The 27,372-nt window shown below is 37.3% G+C and overlaps 1 pseudogene; it reads right to left on the bottom strand.

Annotated features, from left to right (window-relative positions):
- Positions 1-1,183: 1,183 nt before the first annotated feature.
- LOC104244954 (senescence-specific cysteine protease SAG39-like) lies at positions 1,184-27,372 on the bottom strand (annotated as a pseudogene).

Below are 27,372 nucleotides of genomic sequence, written 5' to 3'. Positions count from 1 at the left end.
GGGAATTTCTTCACAACCTAAGGCCGCATATGATATTCTGCGGTCCGCACTTCTGAGCTTTTGTGTCTATTTTTGTCCTTGAGTACAGATTAGTCTTTCTTGAGTTGGGTTTCATCTTGGGAGCTCATCTTCCACTATTCCTGCAATTAAGCACATTTTATCTATTTTCGGGAAAATAATTAAGCACTTTTGGATTAAAACGAAAGCTAAAAGGCACTAATAAGTAGTCAAAATCCCCACTTATCAGTAAGCAGAAGTATGAATCGCGAACGCGATGATCAGAAAAATCTCTTCTTCACGAACGCGAATAAGAATTCGGCAGAAAAACTGGATAGATTTGAAAATTCACATTTTTTGGTCCTAAACCATTTAATACTCGACACAGCTCATTTGGAAGAGATCTTTGGCATTCTTTGACTAGAGAATATAAGTCTTGGAGCTAGGGTTCTTGCACACATACTTGGGACTTGAAGATTTGAAATTTTTGGTTGAGATTTTCTTACCCATTTTTAGTCATTTGTTCATTTCCTTGCTTTTTATTGAATATCTAAGTGTGTAGTATTTATTTCAAAATTTGAATGTTGTTTATGGGAATATTCATTATTAAAGTGTGGATTAAATCTCTTGTTGTGCTTTTGTATTGAATTATTTTCATTAAATATTTTATGAGTTGTTGTTTCTTTAATTATTCTTGTTCTTTATTGTTTCCAAAGGGATTAGTTAACCCTAGGACTCACCCATTAACTTTGAATTAATCTTAGAAAAAATAATTTGTGATTGGGAAAGATTAATTAATAAGAACTTGAGGTGTTACCCTCATTTTATAGATTCTATCTAAGGATAGGATTGAACTACTTGTAACTACATCGAGTGCACTTAATCTCTTAATTATTTTAGGGATAATTCAACTAGGAAATCTTGGTGCCTGTAGTTTAGGAATGTCAAAAACAAAAAAAGCGCTAGCTCATTTACAATGTCACAAACAGAACTATTGTAGTTTTTAACACAAGTTATGTGCAGATAATGAATCTTGAGGCAGCTTCCAAATGGACCATATGCACACACAAGACATGTTTCTTTAGCACATTTACATAATCAAGTAAAATTTTACAAATCACTTGACATATCAAATAGTAAAAAAGATTAAGTCTTTGATTTGGCTATACATAATTTATGTATATACTTAAGAAGTTGGATAAGAAGCATCCATGGCAATCCCACATAGCCCTTCTTTAGCATCAACATTACGTTCCATCCTTATATATCCATTTTCACCCCAACTACTACCCCCAAGAGTTCTTAATCAACCAATATTTAGTACCGTCTTCAGCTTTTCCATATCTGACTGCTGTAACTGTTAGGGATATAGTAGATATGCTCTAGATCCAATCTCATATTTGATGATCCGAACATATTTTTGTGAACGTTATTTGATATAAAATATATATGGCATTTGATATTCTTTTATCATTATTATTAATTGCTTGATTAATTTAATAAGGTCCTTGATTAAATTTTGAGATTTGATATTGTGATGGAGATCATGATAATGAGAGTGAAGTTTCTTATAATTTAATCTAAATTTATTCTTGACCAGAGGATTATTAATTTGGACATTAATAGTCCGGTTAGATCAATATTTATATGATCGTCTTTATTGCATAAAGATTAGTTGATCTTATTAAATAAATCACATAGATAGATGATGCATATAGAGATATGATCTGAACCGACTCATTGGATAATTCCTAATGGTTAGAATTACCATAAACTGTCAACAGGATATTCTCTTGAAGAATGTGATGTAAGAGTTTCTTTTGACATGAGATCGTCATAGTAATTGACAAGTTATTTATTGAGCTTTGATACTAGACACCTATGGCCCTAGGGCGATAGTTGAAAGAATATTGGGTACGATTAAATACTTGTATAATTAGTGATTGATCAAGACGGAATCTGTCAACTCTTGGTAATGAGTTTAAGCTCCATGTTGTCATGAATTATAAACGACCAAACTAAGACCTTGGCCAGCGCAATTGAATGAAAGAAGAAATGAGTTTCTTAGGTTATTCAGTGGTCGATTATATTTGACATGAACACATAGTTGGTCGCCTATTAGGATTTGACAGTTGAATCATATCCTAGGGTGATCCAGAGCTATATAAAGACAGAAGTAATTACTACATTATTCTTCTACGGGTTCTTGAGAGTAAATTGTATACTTCATGATATCCAGTCGTTAAGGAGTATTGCTAGACGTCATCCGTGATTAGTATATTGATGTGATCAATTTGCTACCGGCTTAGTATTGAACCTATGGGAGCGCACACTAACGAGTGTTCTGATCTTTGCTAAAAGATTAATTATTTTGTTATTTGATAATTAAATTATAGAATTTAATTAGTCAAATAAATAAATTATTAGTCCAAATAAAATATTATTATACTCTTTGCTAGCACAGAGATTATAATTAATATTGTGAACGAATTGAAGTTTTCTATTTGGAATAAAAAATTAAATTATATCTCTTGATTGATGTGATATATATAATTAATATTTATTTGTACAAAGTATGCATATAATATACTAATGAAAACTTATTTGGTAAATCCAGAATTGGACTGACACAAAAGTCCATGGAAGGACGAGTCGGCAACTTAAACCCATTAAGAATGGGAATTACATTTTTTATAGAAAAAAAACTAATAAGGATTTTGCAATCCAATTTGGAATTGGAAGATCGGCAGTCAAGAAACCGAGAAAGGGATTTCGGTTCTTATAGAAAATTTCATCAAGTTTATTTTGGAAAAAAAAAACTTTATTCTAAGCAAATCATTACCTCAACCAAAAAGTAAAAGAGTTTATAAGTGATATTATATAAAGGGTGATGGAGAAAATCTGCTGCATTAATTTCTTGAGAAGAAAAACACTTTGTGAAAGTGAGAGTGCAATACAAAGCCAAGAGAGAAAATACAATTACAAGAAAAGTGTTTCTTGTTATTTTATCTTTGAGTTGAGATTTTTGAGAAAAATTTCAACACAATATTCTTCGTTCAATTTGTTCGCGGGTTTCATTAATCAAAGAGTTGATAGCAAGGATCAGTCTCGGTGTGGATACGCATAGAGTCTTTGCACTATTGAAGAAATTTTGAAATGGGACTCTCCTCACCAGGTACTTCTTAGATCTGATCTATTGACATGTAAATTAATTTTAAACACGACAAGATCTGCCTAAGATTGTTATTGTCTTCTGCTACATGTTACGAACACCTATAAGCAATACTTCAGTGGTATCAGAGCCGTGGTTTATTGAGTCTAAAATTTTTTTACGAAATATTTTAATATTATATTTGAAGAGTTCAAACAATAATACATGTGTCTAGTGCAATAGTCAAATCATTTGAATGTTGATATTATTTTACTGTGGATAAAATATGTATTCATATAACGATTGAGATAGTTCATAACTTGAATTTGATATTTTGTACTAGATACAACGGGAATCTATAATAGGTTACATGATTCTATTGTTATTTTTAATTGTTATTAGTTCATGAGATGTTAATTAATAATGATATTCTGGCATGAATTACTTTTTGTGATATATGTGATGTATAGATTAAACATGTTAGAAGAATGTTGAATTTTGTTTTTATATCACGTGCTTGTTCATTACATAATTTTAAATTATTTATTACATGTGATGTAAATTAATTTAGGACTAAGCAGGTAAACAACTTGAACTAAATTCACATGCTATAAAAGATTTGATCTTCATGTTATTAAAAATTGTTTTAGTAACAATTCCCTCTTACTAAAATTTGAGTTCTTAAATAATAAAATATAAGATATTTTATTATAGAGCTATCCATCAAGGTAAATAATTTTACTTATTTCTTGTTTATAAGGAGCGGCCTGACTACCAGGAGACTTATAGTTCGAGAATATGTTAAAATTATTTACTGCATTGGATGTATAGATTGAAAGAATTAATCAATTTTACACTAGACACCCGGACCATCCGGGGGAGTATAAAATTTAATAAGTTATTTGTTATCATGATGGTTGAACTCAACTGTGCCAATATGATCGATTTAACTACCAGGCGAATATTTGACATAGAGCTATCTAAGGAAATTATATGGGGATACAATGGGTAAGAGTACCTATCTTTAAAATATATGTGAGAAACTGGTTGACGTCCAAAAGGCTCATACATATTGTTAAAGGATTCTTTTACTCCACTAACAAAAATAAAGATTTCGTAAACTATAATGAGGGTAAATAGTTTAAAATAATTAGTGGAAATATCATTTAGATAAAAGTCCATGTCTTTATGATATATGCAAATATGTTCTTATATCATTGCCTTTTCTTTTCTATATTTTAGATTTTTCAATATGTCTGTTATATCACTGCGTGAAATACTTGAAACCAACAAGTTGGTAGGACCAAACTTTGATGACTGGTATAGAAATTTGAGAATTGTTCTCATGCATGAAAAGCTTATTGATGTGATCGATAAGCCTGCAAAGATAGTCCCACCAGAGAATGATGTTCAAGGCACCAAGATTTATCAGAAACACTTGAAAGAATGTCTTACTATTAAACACATCATTCTCGCTTTTATGAGCTCTGAACTCCAGAGGAAATATCAGAATATGGATCCAACTGCAATCATTGAATATCTTAAGAAGATGGTTGATACACAATTGGAAATTGAAAACTCTCCAATTGGACCCCTTGTCAATCATATGATTGTTCTTACCGAAGAACATGAGAAGTTGGGGTACAAGCTTGGTGAAGAGATTTCTGAAGATTTGATCTTGCAGTCAATATATGATGCTGAATGTTTTCACTGTAAGAAGAAAGGCATTGGAAGAGAAACTGCAAGGAGTATCTTGCAACTCTAAAGGACAAGTAACAAGGTGAGACATTAATGAAAAATGTTTTCAAGGTTTCTTTAGCTACTACTAATTCTTCACTATGGGTATTAGATACTGGTAGTGGTTATAACATCCGCAATATATTGTAAGGGTTCAAGATTAGTTGGAAACTAAAGAAAGTAGAAGTTAATCTACAAGATGGAAATGGTGCAAAAGTTGCGGCCATAGCTGTAGGATCAATTTCTTTAATAATGCCTACAGGCAAAGTACTTATGTTGGATGATTGCTATTACGTTCCTAAATTTGTTTCGAACATAATTTCAGCTTCTATCTTAGACCAACATGGTTTTCGCATTATTATAGGAAATGGTATTTGCTCTATAATTATGGTGATAATTTATATGTGAATGACTATCTCCAACATAATGTTTATGATATACCTAATGTGAATGCTAATTCGATTATGCATGTTTCAAGTCTTAAGAGGAAAAGAGATGATCATGTAAATCATACATACCTTTGGCATTGTAGGCTTGGTCATATTGGAGAGAAAAGAATTAACAAGTTGTACAAGGAAGGGTACCTTGACAAGTATGATTTTGAATCATATCCAACTTGTGAATCTTGTCTCAAAGGAAAAATGACCAAATCTCCATTTAATGAAAGTGGAGAAAGAGCTTGAATTATTGGGATTAATTCATACAGATGTTTGTGGGCCCATGAAAATTCAAGCTAGAGGTGAATATTCTTACTTTATTACCTTCACTGGTAATATGTCAAGATATGGATTTGTGTATCTTATGAAAATCAAGTCTGAATCTTTTGAAATGTTCAAAAGGTTCCGCAGTGAAGTTGAGAAGTAGATTGGTAAAAATATTAATGTACTAAGGCCTGATAGAGGTGGAGAATATCTTAGTGAAGATTTTACCAGATATCTCAAAGAAAATGAGATTCTCTCATAGTGGACACCTCTAGGAACACCACAACACAATGGTGTATCTGAAAGGAGAAATCGAACCTTATTAGATATGATGAGATCTATGATGGGGTTCACTAATCTTCCAATAAATTTATGGGGATATGCTTTGGAAGCAGCAACATACTTGCTTAATAAAGTTCCCACTAAGTCAGACTCTACAACACCATATGAGATATAGAAAGGATGTAAACCTAACCTTAAACATCTTAAAGTTTGGGGTTGTCCATCTTATGTTAAGAGACTACAGTCTGATAAACTTGACTCAGGATCTGATAAGTGTAGGTTCATTGGGTATCCCATGGAAATAATGGGATATTATTTCTATCACCCTTCTGACCATAAAGTGTTTGTGGCTAGAGGATCAACCTTTTTGGAAAGGGAATTTCTTTTAAAAGAAAATTATAATGGAGAAATAGAACTTGATGAAGTTCAAGAAACTAATGAATCAACACAATATAAGGATCATGAGACCCAAGTTGAAGAACCTTTATTGGATATTTTGAAGTTGCCAAGGAAGCTGTCATCTTCAACGGTTGAAGTTCAAGAACTAAATGAAGTTCAAGAACAGGTTAATAAACCAATTCCAAACCAAATTGAACAACAACCAAATCCAGTACAAGGTGAACAACTTGTACAAGTATCTCTTAGAAGGTCTACACGAGAACGTCATGTACCAACTAGATTAAATTTATTGGTACAAGATGATGTATCAAATGAGGTCGATCATAATGATGATGACCCTAAGACCTATAAAGAGGTTATACAAAGTTTTGATTATGAAAAGTGGCAAAAGGCGATGGAATCCGAAATGGAATCCATGAAGGAAAATAAAGTATGGACTTTAGTTGAACCTTCAAAGGATATAAAACATATAGGTTATAAATGGGGTTTTAAGAAAAAAATTGGAGTAGACGAAAAGGTGGAGACCTACAAAGCCCGTCTTGTTGCCAAGGGATATCGTCAGAAAGAAGGAGTTATCTACGACGAGACGTTCTCTCTCGTGGCAATGATCAAATCTATTCGGATTTTGCTTGATATAGCAGTATGCTATGATTATGAAATATGACAAATGGATGTAAAAATAGCTTTTCTTAATGGTGAGCTAGAAGAGGATGTGTACATGACATAACCTGAAGTTTTACATCTTCGTCTGATCATAATAAAATTTGCAAGCTACAAAGATCCATTTATGGACTAAAGCAAGTTTCTCGAAGTTGGAATATTCGCTTTAACAAGACAATTGAAAAGTTCAATTTTTTTAGATGCGAAGAAGAACCTTGTGTGTACAAAAAGGTTAGTGGGAGCACAATTATATTCTTAGTGTTGTATGTTGATGATATATTGCTCATAGGGAATGGCATTACAGCATTGTAAAGTGCCAAGATTTGGCTATCTGAACAGTTCTCCATGAAAGACTTGGGAGAAACAGCTTATATATTAGGAATACAGATCTATAGAGATAGATCTAGGAAGCTGATTGGACTTTCCCAATCTTTGTACATTGATACCATCTTAAAGAGGTATAATATGGATAATTCCAAAAGAGGCTATCTACCGATAGGTACTGAAATTACTCTCAGTAGGGAGGATTGTCCTAAAACACCTAAAGAGAGAACGCATGAGTAGGATCCCATACGCTAGTGCAGTGTGAGCTATCATGTATACCATGACTACATGTCCTGATGTGGCTTATGCACTTGGAGTGACTAGCCGATATCAGGCAAGTCCTGGTGAGGAACATTGGAAGGTGGTAAAGACCATTATTAAGTACTTAAGAAGGACTAAAGACCAATTCCTCATCTATGGAGATTCTGAGTTGAAACTTGAAGGTTATACTGATGCAAGTTTCTCTTCAGATAGAGATGATAGCAAATCTATTTCTAGTTATGTATTCACCTTAAATAGTGGTACAGTGAGTTGGAAAGTTCCAAACGAGCTACAGTAGTTGATTCAGTGACTGAAGCAGAATATATAGCAGCTAGTGAAGCTGCTAAGGAAGCTGTATGATGAAAAGGTTCTTAACTGAACTTGGTGTGGTTCCTTCAATAGAAGGTGCGGTTCCACTGTTGTGTGACAATACTGGAGCCATTGCTCAAGCAAAAGAACCAAGATTACACCAAAAGTCCAAACACGTTCTGCGAATGTATCACTAGATAAGAGAGATCATTGAACGTGGAGACGTCGAGATTCAAAAGGTTGATGGAAAAGAAAATGTTGCAGACCCATTCACTAAAGCTCTTGGCACAAAGGAGTTTGACAAGCACACGTGGAAATTGGGAATGAAGTACAAGAGTGAGTGGCTCTAGTGCAAGTGGGAGATTGTTAGGGATATAGTAGGTATGCCCTAGATCCAATCTCATATTTGATGATTCGAACATATTTTTGTGAACGTTATTTGATATAAAATATAAATGGCATTTGATATTCTTTTATCATTATTATTAATTGTTTGATTAATTTGATAAGGCCCTTGATTAAATTTTGAGACTTGATATTGTGATGGAGATCATGATAATGAGAGTGAAGTTTCTTATAATTTAATCTAAATTTGTTCTTGATCAGAGGATTATTAATTTGGACATTAATAATCCAGTTAATATTTATGTGATCGTCTTTATTGGATAAAGATTAGTTGATCTCATTAACTAAATCACATAGATAGATGATGCATATAGAGATATGATCATTGAACCGACTCATTGGATAATTCCTAATGGTTAGAATTACCATAAACTGTCAATAGGATATTCTCTTGAAGAATGTGATGTAAGAGTTTCCTTTGACCTGAGATCGTCATAGTAATTGACAAGTTATTTATTGTGCTTTGATACCAGACACAAATGGCCCTAGGGCGATAGTTGAAAGGATACGATTAAATACTTGTAGAATTAGATATTGATCAAGACGGAATCTGTCAACTCTTGGTAATGAGTTTAAGCTCCATGTTGTCATGAATTATAAACAACCAAACTAAGACCTTGGTCAGGGCATTTGAATGAAAGAAGAAATGAGTTTCTTAGGTCATTCAGTGGTCGATTATATTTGACATGAACACATAGTTGGTCGCCTATTAGGATTTGACAGTTGAACCATATCCTAGGGTGATCCAGAGCTATAAGGACAGAAGGAATTACTACATTATTCTTCTACGGGTTCTTGAGAGTAAATTGTATACTTCATGCTATACAGTCGTTAAAGAGTGTTGCTAGACGTCACCCTTCATTAGTATATTGATGTGATCAATTTGCTACCGACTTAGTATTGAACCTATGGAGTCACACACTAACGAGTGTTCTGATCTTTGCTAAAGGATTAATTATTTTGTTATTTGATAATTAAATTATAGAATTTAATTAGTCAAATAAATAAATTATTAATCTAAATGAAATATTATTATACTTTTTGCTAGCACAGAGATTATAATTAATATTGTGGTCGAATTGAAATTTTCTATTTAGAATAGAAAATTAAATTATATTTCTTGGTTGATGGGATATATATAATTAATATTTATTTGTACAAAATATGCATATAATATATTAATAAAAACTTATTTGGTAACTCCAATATAGAAGTGGAGTGACACAAAAGTCCATGGAAGGACGAGTCGGCAATTTAAACCCATTAAGAATGGGAATTACATTTTTTATAGAAAAAAAAAAACTAATAAGGATTTTGCAATCCAATTTGGAATTGGAAGATCGGCAGTCAAGAAACCGAGAAAGGGAATTCGGTACTTATAGAAATTTCATCAAGTTTATTTTTGGAAAAAAAAAACTTTTACCCTAACCAAATCATTACCTCAACCAAAAGGGAAAAGAGTTTGTATGTGATACTATATAAAGGGTGATGGAGAAAATTTGCTGCATTAATTTCTTTAGAAGAAAAACAGTTTGAGAAAGTGAGAGTGCAATACAAAGCCAAGAGAGAAAATACAATTACAAGAAAAATGTTTCTTGTTCTTTTATCTTTGAGTTGAGATTTTTGAGAAAAATTTCAATACAATATTCTTCGTTTAATTTGTTCGCGGGTTTCATTAATCAAAGAGTTGATAGCAAGGATCAGTCTAGATGTGGATACGCATAGAGTCTTCGCACTATCAAATTTTTTTTGAAACGAGACTCTCTTCACCAGGTACGTCTTAGATCCGATCTATTGACATGTAAATTAATTTTAAACACTTCAAGATCTGCCTAGGATTGTTATTGTTTTCCGCTGCGTGTTACGAACACCTCTACGCAATCCTTCAGTGGTATCAGAGCCGTGGTTTATTGTGTCTAAAAAATTTTTACAAAATATTTTAATATTATATTTGAAGAGTTCAAACCATAATACACGTGTCTTATGCAATAGTCAAATCGTTTGAATGTTGATATTATTTTATTGTGGATAAAATATGTATTCATATAACTATTGAGATAGTTCATAACTTGAATTTGAAATTTTGTATTAGATACGACGGGAATTTATAATAGGTTACATGATTCTATTATTATTTTTAATTGTTATTAGTTCATGAGATGTTAATTAATAATGATATTCTGGCATGAATTACTTTTTTGTGATATATGTGATATATAGATGAAACATGTTAGAAGAATGTTGAATTTTGTTTTTATGTCACATGCTTGTTCATTACATAATTTTGAATTATTTATTACATGTGATGTAAATTAATTTAGAACTAAGCATGTAGACAACTTGAACTAAATTCACATGCTATAAAAAATTTGATCTTCATGTTATTAAAAATTGTTTTAGTAACAATTCTCTCTTACTAAAATTTGAGTTCTTAAATAATAAAATATAAGATATTTTATTATAGAGCTATCCATCAAGGTAAATTATTTTACTTATTTCTTGTTTATAAGGAGCGACCTGACTATCATGAGACTTATAGTTCGAGAATATGTTAAAATTATTTATTGCATTAGATGTATGGATTGAAAGAATTATTCAATTTTACACTAGACGCCTGGACCACCCGGGGGAGTATAAAATTAAATAAATTCTTTGTTATCATGATGGTTGAACTCAACTATGCCAATAGGATCGATCTGACTACGAGGGGACTATTTGATATAGAGCTATTTAAGAAAATTGTATGGGGATACAATTGGTAAGAGTACCTACCTTTAAAATATATGTGAGAAACGACTTGACTTCCAAAGGGCTCATACATATTGTTAAAGGATTCCTTTACTCCGCTAACAGAAATAAAGATTTCGTAAACTATAATGAGGGTAAATAGTTTAAAATAATTAGTGGAAATATCATTTAGATAAAAGTCTATGTCTTTATGATATATGCAAATATGTTCTTATATCATTGCCTTTTCTTTTCTATATTTTAGATTTTTCAATATGTCTGTTATATCACTGCGTGAAATATTTGAGACCAACAAGTTGGTAGGACCAAACTTTGATGACTAGTATAGAAATTTGAGAATTGTTCTCATGCATGAAAAGCTAAATGTTCTTATGACTGGCATCAATAGACACTGAAATTAGCTGATTTGCCACAGCATTAATGAGTGATTTCTCATTGTTTTTGGGTACTTTCTCGTAGCCTTTGATATCTGCTACACGGGAAGATTCCTTTTTTGTGTTGCATTTTCCGTCAGCAGCTTTGTAAGGGTAAGTTGTTTCAGTTGTTATGCCTTTGTTTTTCACTATGAATTTGAATGCATCTTCCATGTAACCACCTTCACATCCTTGATCTTCACTCTTTCTGTCACAATCCACCAATTCTTGTTCTGATAGGGAGATCAACTTTCCTGTTGAGAGTTTGGTAATCCCCTCTGTTGGTGCTATTGCAGAAAATGCCCAACAGCTCCCTGTTTGTTTGTAATAGAAAAAATGTTAAGAGGACCACAAAATAACGATAATGTGAATTAATAGTATTGTGTCACCTAAAAGATAATTACATGTACTTCTCAATAATAAGTGGAACTAGTAATATGGGAAATAATGGTAAGCAACTTGATACAACATGTTAGATTATATTGTCATTGTATATAAATTAAATCCTTCATCGTTATAAAAATGTAAGGCTAGACCACTTACCACATTGTCCTTGATCCTTAATTGGTGTGACTGAACCCTTTGTTCTCCAATCCATAGTTGTTGGAACTACTGTCACATTTTCATATCTGAATGAGGTAATTTTTGGTTTACAAATTGGAATCTTCAAACCATTTCGAGCTGCTTTAAATTCCTCTTTAGTTAAATCTGCAAAATGCATTGATTCCCAACTTGTAAGGCTGGTTTGCCACATCATTAAAAGCTTCAATTCACTCTGCATTCTCCTTGAATATCTTGAAACGACTATCTTTTTCAGCATTGTTTTTGTATACACGTCCATATTGAATCATCCATTGCTCATATTTTAGCATCAGGGGTTCATCAGCAAGTGTTCTTGCTGTAGTTTTAGAAGCTCATATTCCAAGAGTTGCAAAAAGAAGAATTAGGAACTTCATATTAAAGAAGTTCTTTATAAAGAAGATAATTGTAAGCTGTAAGTAGTGGTGTATATGTTCATTTGGAGATACTGGTATATATAGATTCTTGTATTTGCATTTTCCTCTAGCTGAATGAATGATCTTCCATCAGATGTATTGGTATGAAAATAGCAGTAGTTTTTCACAGTTTGCTATGCCAAATATTGTGATTTGGACTAGCTAGTTCTTTGCCTGGATGCTGCTTTGTTTAGTAATTTTACTCCAACAGTAAAAGATTCATAATTTGTTCTGCTTAATTGCTAATCGATTCTTGTTTTATGTGCTTCTCTCTCGGGTACTGAATATCTAACAGTCAACAGTTTCAGCCTCGACTTCTTTTCTCTTGAGCAATGTCCAATATATATTATTTTTTTATAGCTACTCGTAGGTTAGAATGATGTTCTGTTTCCAACTGTGACGACCCGGCCGGTTGTCTTAAGAATTAACGTTCTGATCTCCTATTAACTGCTTTCCCCAAGTTTATTTCTGCTATTTTGATTTGCCGGGATGTTCGGTTTTAAGTTTTGGAGAGTTTTGGGACACTTAGTCCCTAAATGAGAGCTTAAGTGTTGGAAAGTTGATCGTAGTCGGAACAGTATGAAGACGGCCTCGGAATAGAAATCCGATGGTTTCGTTAGCTCCGTTAGGTAATTTCGGGCTTAGGGGCGTGTTCGGATTGTGTTTTGGAGGTCCGTAGCTAATTTAGGCTTGAAATGCTGAAAAATGAATTTTTTAAGTTTCCGGTTCGATAGTGAGATTTTGATCCGAGGGTCGGAATGGAATTTCGAGAGTTGCAGTAGTTTTCTTATGTCATTTTGGGATGTGTGTGTAAAATTTCAGGTCATTCGGAGGTGGTTTGGTTGGGTGTTTGATCAAAAGCGTGATTCGGAAGATTTTGAAAGACTTAGGCTTGAATCTGATGTGTTTTGGTTGAATTGATGTTGTTTGAGGTGTTTTGAAGATTCATACAAGTTTGAATAAGGTTTTAGGATATGTTGGTGCCTCTGGTTGAGGTCTCAGGGGCCTCGGGTATGTTTCAGATGCTCAACGGATCATTTTAAATTGTTAAAAAGTTACAGATTTTGTTCAGTTGTTGCAAAGGAATTTTACCCTTCGCGTTCGCGAAGAGTCATTTGAGGAAGGCAAATATTAAGCCTTCGTGTTCACAATGGGAGATCCACATTCGCGAAGGGCTGGATACTTGTAAACCGTGCTCGTGACTAGCTTCGCGTTAGCGAAGGAGGAAATTTGGCCCAGTAGAATTTACTTATCGCATTCGCGATGAGAGGAACGCGTTCGCGAAGGTTAGACGGGTAAAGCATTGCATTCGCGAGGTCCTTGTCGCGTTCGCGTAAGAGAACTTTTGGTCAACGTCATTTTTGTGCTTCCCGAACGTGAGGCTTTGACCGCGTTCGCGAAGAAGCAATTAAATGCCTGGGCAGAATGTTTTAAAAGGTTTATTTCGCGAATTTTAGCCTAGGTTCCTCCATTGTTAGGCAATTTTGAAGCTTTTTGAAGAGGGTTGAAGAGGGATTCAAGGGAAATCACTTGGAGGTAACATTTTTGACTTCATAACTCATTTTTATGTGATTAAAGACCTAATTAGTGGTGTGAAATTCGGGAAAAAATGGGTAATTAGGGCTTGAGTTTAAGAGGCCTTTAAATGAGGATTTGAGGGGTCATTTTGACTCCGATTTTAGTGTTCTTATTATGTATAGACTTGTGAGAGTACGAGATTTCTGAAAATATAAATTTCACCCGATTCCGAGATGTGGGTGCAGGGGCATTTTGGTCATTTAACACAATTTCGCGTATTACCTTAGAATTTAATTGTATAATCAGTTTTTGAAGTGTTATTAACATTATGCAAATAAATTGAATAGATTTGGGTCATTTTAGGTCTAGTACTCGTGGCAAAGATGTGGTGTCGGGTTGATTTTGAGTCGGTTCGAGGTAAGTGGTTTGTCTAACCTTGTGTGGGGATCTTCCCCTTAGGATTGATATATTTGATAATTGAAATGCTTTGTACGTGAGGTGACGAGTGCGTACTTATGCAAATTATTGAAAATCCGATTTTCTTTAAGTACTTATCAGTATGTTCCTTCTCCTGCTTTTATTACTTGTACTACTAAGCTCGTTATTAGCTTAGAAAGCACGTCTAAGTGATTAAATTGCTTTAATTGCTCAATCTGTTTACCTGAACCCTGTGCATCATGCTAGACTAGAATTATTTGTTACCTTAATATGAAATTTTCCTTCTCTGAATATTTTCTTGCTGCTGCTGTGTATTTACATTGGGACCACGGATGTGGGATTCTGGTAGCTACCCCTTGTCTGTTTACTTTGGAACTGCGGGTTAGATTCCCGATAGATCCCCCTGCAAATTTACTTTGGGACTGCTGGTTAGATTCCTGATAGATCCCCTGCACAGTTAGATGGAACTACAGGAATGCACCTGGTAGATTCCCCCAGTACTGGGTATTTACATTTGGAATTACGGATCGGGATTCCGGTAGATCCCCGCGTATTGATAGTTAGACTACGGGACGGGATCCCGGGAGATCATTCGGACATATATATGATGGACTACGGGACGGTATCCCGGGAGATCTACTGGACAGTTGTAATTGGGACTACAGGACGGTATCCTGGAAGGTGCCCTGGTTGTTATCTCTGTGTTGAGCTGTATTTCTTTCTGTGGCTTGTTTTGTCTCTGTTCTAGTTGTTGTTGTTATGTCAATTCTATGTTATTTCTTACTGTTGCACTTATTTATAATGTTTTGTTCCACACTGTTAACCCTTATATTGTATATAACCTCAGTAGGGCATTGACCTTCCTCGTCACTACCCGACCGAGGTTAGGCTTGTCACTAACTGAGTACCGTTGTGGTATACTCATGCCCCTTCTGTGCATGTTTTTCATGTGCAGATCCAAGTACTTCTACTCAGGCCTACCATCCTTAAGGGCGGCGACTATTTAAAGACTTCGAGGTACATCTGTTGCGTCCTCAGACCGAGGAGTCCCTTTCTGTTCCTTCCATTTAGTATTTAGCCCTTCTGTACTTTCTGTTTTTATTCGACAAATTCCTAAGTTAGAGCTATGAGGTATTTCTTTTTCTTAGCTTGTGATTCATGGGTTTCCGGGTCTTGGATTTGGATATTGGTTTTGAGATTTATATATGGTGCATGCCAAGCGACACATTTAAACACTATTATTCCCTTATTTCTGCTTTTAAATTGTTTTACTTTTGTAAATTTTGGTTATCTTCTGCAATTTAGGCTTACCTAATCGTAAGGACTAGATGCTGTCACGATGGTTCACGGAGGGCGAACCGGGGTCGTAACAAGTTGGTATCAAAACTCTAGGTTCATAGGACTCATGAATCACAAGCCGGTTTATTAGAGTCTCGTTGATCGGTACGGAGACGTCTGTACTTATCTACGAGAGGCTGGATAACCGTTAGGAAAATTCCACTTCATTTGATTTCCCTGTTGTGCGAGATTTTGACGTCACAATCCTAAACCTTTGTCTTCCATTCTCTCACAAACGGTGAGAACACGTGCTACCAGTGATGATCAGACACCCACGCCCCTTGCAAGAGCCGTCAGAGGTCGGGCCGTGGTAGAAGCCGAGGATGCGCATGAGGTGTAGCCAGAGCACCCGCGCGAGCTGCCACCGAGGAGCCACCAGTAGTTCCATCCAGAGCCCAGGCATCGGATACGCCTACTGCTACTACTACTCCAGCACTTCAGGAGACATTAGCACAGTTCCTGAGCATATTTGGTATATTAGTTCAGGCGGGGTTGATTTAGGTTGTACCAACTACTTCACAGATCGGGGAAGGGATCCAGACTTTCGTCACCCCCACTCCAGAGCAGCGAGTTCCCATTGTTCAAGTTCCCGGTGTCATGGCGACATAGCTTGTGGTCCCATTTCAGTGGGTGGTGAGGACCTATCATCGAGTAGAGGACAAACGAGGTCAGGAGAGAGAGTATAGGGAAGTGAGGAGACATCATAGTGTGGAGAGACCCATTGGTTCTTATTTTGGAGGAAGAGTATGGCATGGTAGAGGTTTTGTGGGTTAGCCAACTCAGTTTGCATCTCAGATTTTACACAGTGTTTCAGATGTTCAGGGGTTTTGGAGTACCCGTACCGTACAATTCTCACTGCCACGTCCTCCCAGAGCTTGTTTTGAGTGTGGTGACACACGCCATGTGGTGAGGGATTACCCTAGACTTGGGAGGAGTGCGCCTCCATAGACTTCTCAGCCATAGCGTGCCCCGTAGAGTTCTCAAGCTATGATTACAGCACCAGTTGCTACCCCACCTACTCAGCTAGTTAGAGGTATAGGTCGGGAAGGTAGAGGTCGCCCTAGAGGGGAGGCCAGGTTAGATATTATGCCCTTCATGTCCGTACCAAGGCTGTTGCCTCCGATTCTGTCATCACAGGTATTGTCATGGGTTGTCATAGAGATGCATCAGTTCTATTCTATCCAGGCTCCACTTACTCTTATGTGTCTTCTTATTTTGCCCCGCATTTGGGTGTATCTCGGGATTCCTTGAGTTCCCCTGTTTATGTTTCTACTATTGTGGGAGATTCTCTTGTTGTGGACCGCATTTATCGATCATGTTTGGTTGCTCTTAGTGGTTTTAAGACCAGAGTTGATTTATTGTTGCTCAACATGGTAGATTTTGACATTATCTTGGGCATGGATAGGTTGTCGCCCCATTATGCTATCCTTGATTGTCATGCCAAAACCGTGACGCTGGCTATGCTAGGTGTACCGCGTGTTGAGTGGAGGGATACTTTATATCACACTCCCACTAGAGTTATTTCTTTTCTTAAAGCTCAGCTTATGGTTGAGAAGGGGTGTGAAGCGTATTTAGCTTATCTGAGAGATGTCAGTATTTATACCCATTCAGTTGATTCAGTCCCAGTAGTACTAGATTTTCCCGATGTGTTTTCAGCTGATCTTCCCAGCATGCCGCCCGATAGAGATATTTATTTTGGCATTGATCTGTTTTCAGGCACTCAGCCCATTTCTATCCCTCCGTATCGTATGGCTCCTCCTGAGTTGAAGGAGTTGAAGGATCAGTTACAGGAATTTCTTGATAAGGGTTTTATTCGGTCCAATGTATCGCCTTGGGGTGCTCATGTCTTGTTTGTGAAGAAAAAGGATGGCTTTATGCATTTGTGTATTGATTACCGCCAGTTAAACAAGGTTACAGTGAAGAACCATTATTCTTTGCCTCGTATTAATGATCTGTTTGACCAGTTTCAGGGAGCACGGGTGTTTTCTAAGATTGATTTGCGCTCAGCGTCACACCTCCCTTTTTTACTACACCCCGGAAAAGGGGCATATAAAGGAGTTTTTCCAATTAAAGGACAACCGAAACGAGATTTATTTTAAGAAATTCAGAGTCGCCACTTGGGAGATTTATGGTGTCCCATGTCACCGGTTGAATCCCGAATCGAGGAAAATATGACTCTATTTAACAGTCCGCGAACCAGAAATCCGAGTAAGGAATTCTGTTAACCCGGGAGAAGGTGTTAGGCATTCCCGAGTTCCGTGGTTCTAGCACGGTAGCTAAACTATTACAATTTGGCTTAATTATCTGATTTTAAAACGCTTTTATACCTATGTGTATTTTAGCTTTTGAAAACCGCTTTTACTTATTTAAAGAATTAATTCAAGGTTATTTAAAACATATTGAAAGCCACGCCACATGAAATACACCCGTGGTTCACAACACGCTCTATTTAACCTTGTTGGAAATTAGAACCGGGTCACACAAAATGCACCCCCGGGTTTTAATAGCCATGATAATTATATAACTAACGCGCCTAAGGTAAACTACGAAGTTCATTTTTTTCATTTTTTTTATCTAAATCATAACACTCGTGAAAGCCATGGAAAATTCGCTAAACGACACGCTTCGATTCATAAAGAGTTAAAATAATTAAGTGAACAAAACTTCACCCCTCTAATCCAACTAAAATTTCAGCCCATTTAATGCTCAAATCAGCATATCCATCACAACCCATTAACATGTGAATCAATCGGACCAAATACTTTGAGGAATTAAAATTGATAAAATCGTTGAACAAGTATAAACACCTATTAAGACAAACAACAATCAAAATAGAAGGAACCATACAAAGTCACGAAACAGAGGGAAGGAAACTTATGACTAAACTTCAATACCATACAAAGTCAATTGGAAATAGCAACTAATATCACGTATATATATCTTGCTCAATTACATGGGCCCTTTTTTTGATTTCAGTGGTTTTGAGCTTCAATTTAAACAAATATTTTAGCAACTTAATCCATGCCAGACATCATTTTATAAACAACAACGAGAAAATATGATTTTGAAACCAAAGAGAAATTTCAGCCAAAACATATGAAACTTTAAAGTCATGTAAATGAGATGAATCAAAACGGACCTTTCACTATAGCCAAACGAAAGTGCAACGGCAAGCTCCGATGGAAATTTGTACGAAAATCGAACCGTGACCGACCCTCGATGAAATGACCTCGAGACTTCAACGATTGGCTCCGAGCAGATCTCACAAGCGAGTTCCAAAATGGACTCAAACCAACGAAATTCCAGCAGCGAAACGAGGCTACACAGCTTCAAAATCAATCTCCGAAACTGAAGTTTTTTTTTAAAATTGCGTCGAGTCTCAACACCAGAAAATCCAATTGTCGAACAAATTTTATGGATGATCAAAGTCAACACGTCTAAAAACAAAGAAGGATCCAACTGACCTAAAAAAAACTGAATCTTTGAGTTAGAGCTTCGACATCGAAGCCTCACCGGAAACTTTGCCGGAAACGTGACAACATTCAACGACGTACCTTGCATCGGCACTTCGGATTCGCAAACGGACAACTCAGACAAACCTATGTCGAGACTACTGTTTCATCGATTTTTCGAACGCCACTCGTCATCTCCCTTTCACTCCTGCTGCTTTCACTGTTGTTGCCCTCCCGTTGCAGCTATGTGCGTGTGTGTGCTTGTTCCGGCAACTTTGCTGAAGGGAGGTCGTCGATGGAACTGGTGGATGTTGGTGACTGGTTTTGATTGGTCGTTGGGATGAGGGTCCTCGTCTGTGTGTTCCGGCGAGTCGCCGCTGGTAGGGAGACGGGGAGTGGAGGGTTGTTTAGGGGTGGGGTTTTTCTTGTTGAAGAAGAAAACGTTAGGGGGGCTGAAGACGATGACCTTAAGGGGGGGTCTCGTGGGTGTCAAGGCTGCACAGCCTTTTTCTTTAGCTTTTTGTCCGTTCTTTTTGTTATTTTTACTCGTCCTTTTCGTTTTCAGCCTTTCTCTTCGTTAATCCCCCCGTTCATTCTCTTCGTTCCTTCTTCGTTCCTTTTGTTCTTTCCGTTCTCTTTTCGTTCAATTTTTCAGCGTTTTATTTCATTCTTTTGTTATCGATCAGACGCATCTTTTTGTTCTGCTTTTTTTTGTCCATTCCCCCGTTCTTTTCGTTCCTTTTTATTTTTATAGTCTAGGTTTTGGGTAGGGTTTAGGTTAAGGGGTATGGGCCTAGGAATTATGGGCTTGGCAATTGTGGGCTATGTCCAAAATTAGGCCTAAATATGGGTTGCTCGAGCCCAAGCTCTATTCTTTCGCTACGAATGAGATTAGAAATACGGGCCCATTTATTAATTAATCCTACTATTCAAATAATTATTGAAATAAAACTAACCATTAAAACAAATCTATTCTTGGTATTTTCAAATATCATATTAAAATAAAAATACGATACTATTTTTGCATTATTTTTTAAAGATTTTTTTAGATTAAAAATGACTACAAAACATTAATGAACCTATTTTTGTGATTTTTTGTTTTTCTTGTAATAAAATAAAGTAAAAAAGTCAAAATTACTTAAAATGTCTATATTATGCCTAAATTAAATGTTTACGCGCTAAAATATGAAAAATCTTGGGGAGGGTCAATAATCACATGTCTACACTCAGGTTATCATCAATGGAAGATTCGAGAGCCAGATATCCTGAAGACTGCTTTTCGGTCTCGGTATGGTCATTACGAGTTCCTCGTCATGTCATTTGGGCTGACCAATGCCCCAGCAGCCTTTATGCATTTGATGCACAGTGTATTCTGGCCGTATCTTGATTCATTCATTATTGTCTTTATTGATGTCATTCTGGTGTATTCCCGGAGTCAGGAAGATCATAAGCAGCACATGAGGACAGTGCTCCAGGCTCTGAAAGAGAAGAAGTTATATGCTAAGTTCTCGAAATGTGAATTTTGGTTGGATTCAGTGGCATTCTTAGGCCACATGGTATCGAGTGAGGGTATTCAGGTGGATCCGAAGAAGATAGAGGTCGTACAGAGTTGGACCAGACCATCCTCAACTACAGAGATCCGTAGTCTCCTTGGCTTGGTGGGCTACTATCGTCATTTTGTGGAGGGATTTCATCGATTGTAGCCCCTATGACTAGGTTGACCCAGAAGGGTGCTCCATTTCAGTGGATGGAGGAGTGTGAGGCGAGCTTTTAGAAGCTCAAGACAGCTTTGACTACAGTTCCAGTTTTGATATTGCCTACAGGTTCGGGGTCTTATATGGTCTATTATGATGCCTCGAGGATTGTCCTCGGAGCGGTGTTGATGCAGGACGGTAGGGTGATTGCCTATGCATCCAGATATTTGAAGATATATGAGAAGAATTACCCTGTTCACGACCTTGAGTTAGCTGCCATTGTTCACGCCCTGAAGTTTTGGCATCATTATTTATACGGGGTTCCCTGTGAGATTTATACTGACTATCGGAGCTTGCAGCATTTGTTCTAGCAAAAGGATCTAAATTTGCGCCAGAAGAGGTGGTTGGAATTGCTGAAGGATTATGATATCACTATTTTGTATCACCCGGGCAAGGCCAATGTAGTGGTTGATGCCTTGAGTCGCCAGGCGGAGAGTTTGGGGAGTTTGGCTTATTTACTAGTATCAGAGAGGCCTATGGCAATGGATGTATAGGCCTTAGGTAGCCAGTTTGTGATATTGGATCTTTCGGAGCCTAGTCGGGTTCTAGCTTGCGTGGTTTCTTGGTCTTCCTTATTTGATCGTATTAGGGAGTGGCAGTATGATGACCCTCATTTGCTTGTCCTCAAGGATAAGGTTCAGCAAGGTGATGCCAGAGATTTGACTATTGGTAATGGTGGAGTATTAAGGATGCAAGGTCGGATTTGTGTACCCAATGTTGATGGGCTGCGAGAGTTGATTCTAGAGGAGGTCCATAGTTCGCGGTATTCCATTCATCCGGGTTCCGCGAAGATGTACCAGGATTTGAGGCAGCACTATTGGTGGAGGCGGATGAAGAAAAATATAGTTGGATTCGTAGCTCGGTGCCTCAACTGTCAACAGGTGAAGTATGAGCACCAGGAACTAGGTGGGTGGCTTCAGCAGATTGAAATCCTAGAGTGAAAGTAGGAGCGAATCACCATGGACTTTGTAGTTGGGCTCCCACGGACTTTGAGAAAGTTTGATGCTATTTGGGTGATTGTGGATCGACTGACCAAGCCTGCTCGTTTCATTCCTATGTGTACTACTTATTTTTTGGAGTGGTTGGCGGAGATTTATATTTGGGAGATTGTTCGTCTGCATGGTATTCCAGCGTCGATCATTTTAGATAGAGGTACTCAGTTCACATCATAATTCTGGAGAGCCATTCAACATGAGTTGGGTACTTGGGTGGAGTTGAGTACAACATTTCACCCTCAGACGGACAGATAGTCCGAGCGCACAATTCAGATTCTTGAGGATATGCTCCATGCGTGTGTGATTGAGTTTGGAGGGTCATGGGATCAGTTCTTGCCATTGATGGAGTTTGCTTACAACAATAGTTATTAGTCCAGCATTCAGATGGCACCGTATGAGGCTTTATATGGGAGGCGGTGTAGATCTCTGGTGGGTTGGTTTGAGCCGGGTGAGGCTAGGCTATTGGGCACAGACTTAGTTCAGGATGCTTTGGAGAAGGTTAAGGTGATTCAGGATAGACTCCGTACAGCCCAATCTAGACAGAAGAGTTACGCGGACCGGAAGGTTCATGATGTTTCCTATATGGTTGGAGAGCAAGTTCTACTTCGGGTTTCGCCTATGAAGGGCGTTATGAGATTTGGGAAGAAAGGGAAGTTGAGTCTGAGGTTTATTGGACCTTTTGAGATATTGAGGCTTGTTGGGGAGGTTGCTTATGAGCTTGCCTTACCACCCAGCTTGGTAGGAGTTCATCCGGGTTTTTTTCATGTTTCGATGCTCCAGAGGTACACGGTGATCTGCCACACGTGTTGGATTTTAGTTCAGTCCAGTTGGGCTAGGATCTATCCTATAATGAGGAGCCAGTGACAATATTGGACAGGCAGGTCAGAAAGTTAAGGTCAAAGAACATTGCCTCAGTGAAGGTTCAGTGGCGGGGTCAGCCGGTCGAGGAGGCGACCTGGGAGACCGAGCAGGATATGTGCAACCGCTACCCTCATCTTTTCACTACTTCAGGTATGTTTCTATGCTCGTTCGAGGATGAATGAATGTTTAAGTGTAGGAGGATGTGACGTCCCGGTCGGTCGTCTAAAGAATACTGCCCCGATCCCTTATTAACTGCTTTCCCCAAGTTTATTTCTGCTATTTTGATTTGCCGGGATGTTCGATTTTAAGTTTCGGAGAGTTTAGGGAAACTTTGTCCCTAAATAAGAGCTTAAGTGTTGGAAAGTTGACCGTAGTTGGAACAGTGTGAAGACGGCCTCGGAATGGAAATCTGATGGTTTCATTAGCTCCGTTAGGTGATTTTGGGCTTAGAGGCGTGTTTGGATTGTGTTTTGGAGGTCCGTAGCTAATTTAGGCTTGAAATGCGAAAGTTGTATTTTTGAAGTTTCCGGTTCGATAGTGAGATTTTGATCCGAGGGTTGGAATAGAATTCTGACAATTGCAATAGTTCCGTTATATCATTTGGGATGTGTGTGCAAATTTTCAGGTCATTCGGAGGTGGTTTGGTTGGGTTTTTGATCAAAAGCGTGATTCGGAAGATTTTGGAAGACTTAGGCTTGTATCCGATGTGTTTTGGTTGAATTGATGTTGTTTGGGGTGTTTTGAAGATTCGTACGAGTTTGAATAAGGTTTTAGGATATGTTGGTGCCTCTGGTTGAGGTACCGGGGGCCTCGGGTGTGTTTCGGATGCTCAACGGATCATTTTAAGTTGTTAAAAAGTTGCAGATTTTGTTCAGCTGTTGCAGAGGAATTTTACTTTTCGCGTTCGCTAGTGGAACCACACGTTCGCGAAAAGTCATTTGAGCAAGGAAAATATTAATCCTTCGCGTTCTCGATGGGAGATCCGCGTTCGCGAAGGGTTGGATACTTGTGAACCGCATTCACGAAGGAGGAAATTTGGCCCAGTAAAATTTACTTATCGCGTTTGCGATGAGAGGAACGCGTTCGCGAAGGTTAGACGGGTAAAGCATTGCGTTCGCGAGGGCCTTGTCGCGTTCGCGTAAGAGAACTTTTGGTCAACATCATTTTTGTGTTTCGCGATTGCGAAGCTTTGACTGTGTTCGCGAAGAAGCAATTAAATGCCAGGGCAGAATGTATTTAAAGGTTTATTTCACGAATTTTAGCCTAGGTTCCTCCATTATTTGGCAATTTTGAAGCTTTTTGAAGAGGTTTGAAGAGGGATTCAAGGGGAATCACTTTGAGGTAACATTTTTGACTTCATAACTCATTTTTATTTGATTAAAGACCTAATTAATGGTGTGAAATTTGAGAAAAAATGGGTAATAAGGACTTGAGTTTAAGAGGCCTTTAAATGAGGATTTGAGGGGCCATTTGGACTCCGATTTCAGTGTTCTTGTTGCGTATAGACTCGTGATAGTATGAAGTTTCTGAAAATATAAATTTCACCGATTCCAAGACGTGGGACTGAGGGGCTTTATGGTCATTTTACACAATTTCACATATTAGCTTAGAATTTAATTGTAGAATACGTTACTTGAAGTGTTATTTATATTATGCAAATGAATTGAATAGATTTGAGCCATTTGGAGTCGAGTACTCATAACAAAGACGTGATGTCGGGTTGATTTTGAGCCGGTTCGAGGTAAGTGGCTTGTCTAAACTTGTGTGGAGGATCTTCCCCTTAGGATTGATATATTTGGTAATTGAAATGCCTTGTACGTGAGGTAACGAGTGCGTATTTGTGCAAATTATTGGAAATCCGATTTTCTTTAAGTACTTATCAGTATGTTCCTTCTCCTGCATTTATTACTTGTACTATTAAGCCTGAGCCTCTCTACCCCAGGGTAGGGGTAAGGTCTGTGTACACACTACCCTCCTCATACCTCACTAGTGGGATTATACTGAGTTGTTTTTGTTGTTGTTACTATTAAGCCCGTTATTAGCTTAGAAAAGCATGTCTAAGTGATTTAATTGCTTTAATTGCTCAATCTGTTTACCTGAACCCTGTGCAGCATGCTAGGCTAGAATTATTTGTTGCCTTAATATGAAATTTCCCTTCTCTGAATATTTTCTTGCTGCTGCTGTGTATTTACATTGGGACTACGGATGTGGGATTCCGGTAGCTCCCCCTTGTCAGTTTACTTTGGGACTGCAGGTTAGATTTCTGATAGATCCCCCTGCACATTTACTTTAGGACTGCGGGTTAGATTCTCGATAGATCCCCCTGCACAGTTATATTGAACTATGGGAATGCAGCCGGTAGATTCCCCCAGTACTGGGTATTTACATTTGGGACTACGGATAGGGATTCCGGTAGATCCCTGCGCATTGATAGTTGGACTACGGGACGGGATCCTGGGAGATCCTTTGGACATATATATGATGGACTATGGGACGGTATCCTGGGAGATCCATTGGACAGTTGTAATTGGGACTACAGGACGGTATCCTGGAAGGTGCCCCGGTTGTTATCTCTGTGTTGAGATGTATTTCTTTCCATGGCTTGTTTTGTCTCTGTTCTAGTTGTTGTTGTTCTGTCAATTCTATGTTATTTCTTACTGTTGCACTTATTTATGCTATTTTATTCCACACTATTAACCCTTATATTGTATTTAACCTCAGTAAGGTCCTGACCTTCCTCGTCACTACCCGACCGAGTTTAGGCTTGGCACTTACTAAGTACCAATGTGATGTACTCATGCCCCTTCTACGCATATTTTTCATGTGCAGATCCAGGTACTTCTACTCAGGCCTACCATCCTTGAGGGAGGCGACTACTTAGAGACTTCGAGGTACATCTGCCGCATCCACAGACCGAGGAGTCCCTTTCTATTCCTGCCTTTTAGTATTTAGCCCTTCTATACTTTCTGTTCTTATTAGACAAATTTTGGAGTTAGAGTTATGTAGTATTTCTTTTTCTTAGCTTGTGATTTGTGGGTTTCTAGGTCTTGGATTTGGATATTGGTTTTGAGATTTATATATGGTGCATGCTGAGAGGCACATTTAAACACTGTTATTGCCTTATTTCTGCTTTTAAATTGTTTTACTTCTGCAAATTTTGGTTATCTTCCGCAATTTAGGCTTACCTAGTCGTAGAGACTAGGTGCCGTCACCATGGTTCACGGAGGGCGAACCGAGGTCGTGACACCAACTCAACCACTAAGCTATGTTTGACCAAAAATATAGATTTTGGCTCGACCAATTAAATTTGTATAAAAGAGGATTCATCTTAGTTAAAAATAATATCCAAAAGACAAAACTACCATTATCAAGATAAAATAACTAGTATATTTCATCCGGATAGTAATGAATATCAGCAATGATAACAATAGTCAATTGTCTAAGAAGATGTAATATGGCACTAAATAGCAGTAAATGATATTTAAGTAAATAAAATATGTGAGTCACCCGAAAACGGATGAGATCATTGGTTATTCTTTCTGACAATGATGAATGATTGATATTTGAACACTTAGGTTGATCTTGGATCCGATGAAAATGCTAGACAAGAATCTTAGTAAAAAGGTTGTTTTTGTATGCTTGCAATATATTCAGATTCTCTCTATAAAGTTAATGTGCTTTTTACAAAATGAATATCTCATGTCTTCTATCTTTGTATCTTTTTTTATTTATAGGGAACATGTTCCTAGAAACCCGAATATTACAAGTGCAAAGAATATCCACTAAAATATTCTCTCTAATATATTATTTTGAAACTAGTCGTTATAACTCTGTCAAGAATGTTCGACCTCGACCTTGATCTTTGATGACTCCTCGACCTTAATCCTTGCTGACTTCTTGATCGTAAGCTTCATTGTTTGTAGAGCCATTTCAACCTTGGGAAGATTCCTATTAGAGTTGCATTGGTGATACATGGAGGCCTGTGAATGCCTTATTAATACCATCATGACTTAAGCATATTAGAGATATTATTTGATCCATACAGTTAGTCCCTCCTCTTATTGAGGTCGACTTTGTGTGCAAGTTCGATTAGAAGATAATGTCATTTGTGTTCTAGCTTATCAAGTGGACTATACGGGTTGTGGTTGTTGTGGCCCTCCGTGAGCCGCACATTTCAGATACTTCAAATTTCCCGGGTAATTTGTTGGAGTTATCCTGTCCAAGGGTTAGAATGACGTCATGACATCATGCGTCATTATGATACAATTCCCAATACGTAGCCTCGTTTCATGTGTGAACCTTGATTAGACCTGTCGTTTCGATTCCGGTGCCAATTATGACGAGCCATTTTTTGGTTTTGGTGCCATGAATTTTATAAATAGGGATTCTTGGACATGGTTTTAAAATTTCATTCCTCTAACATTTCGAAGAACCAACCTTCTTTCATGCTTTCTTCTTCTCTGAATCTCCTTTCTCTGTTTCATTGACCTATACCATTTTTTATTCTCTCGCATCTATTACTTTCTTTCACTACCTTGAATCATGTCAAACGTACCTTCTGACGCTAGCGAAGGGAGTCGTGTTGCTCCCTTGGTAGTGATGTTCCCCTCCCATGGAGAGAGCATTTCCGCCAT

The sequence above is a fragment of the Nicotiana sylvestris genome, chromosome 12 (assembly GCF_000393655.2).
Source record: "Nicotiana sylvestris chromosome 12, ASM39365v2, whole genome shotgun sequence".
Classification (NCBI taxonomy): Eukaryota; Viridiplantae; Streptophyta; class Magnoliopsida; order Solanales; family Solanaceae; genus Nicotiana; species Nicotiana sylvestris.
This window is presented reverse-complemented; position numbering and strand designations above follow the sequence as displayed.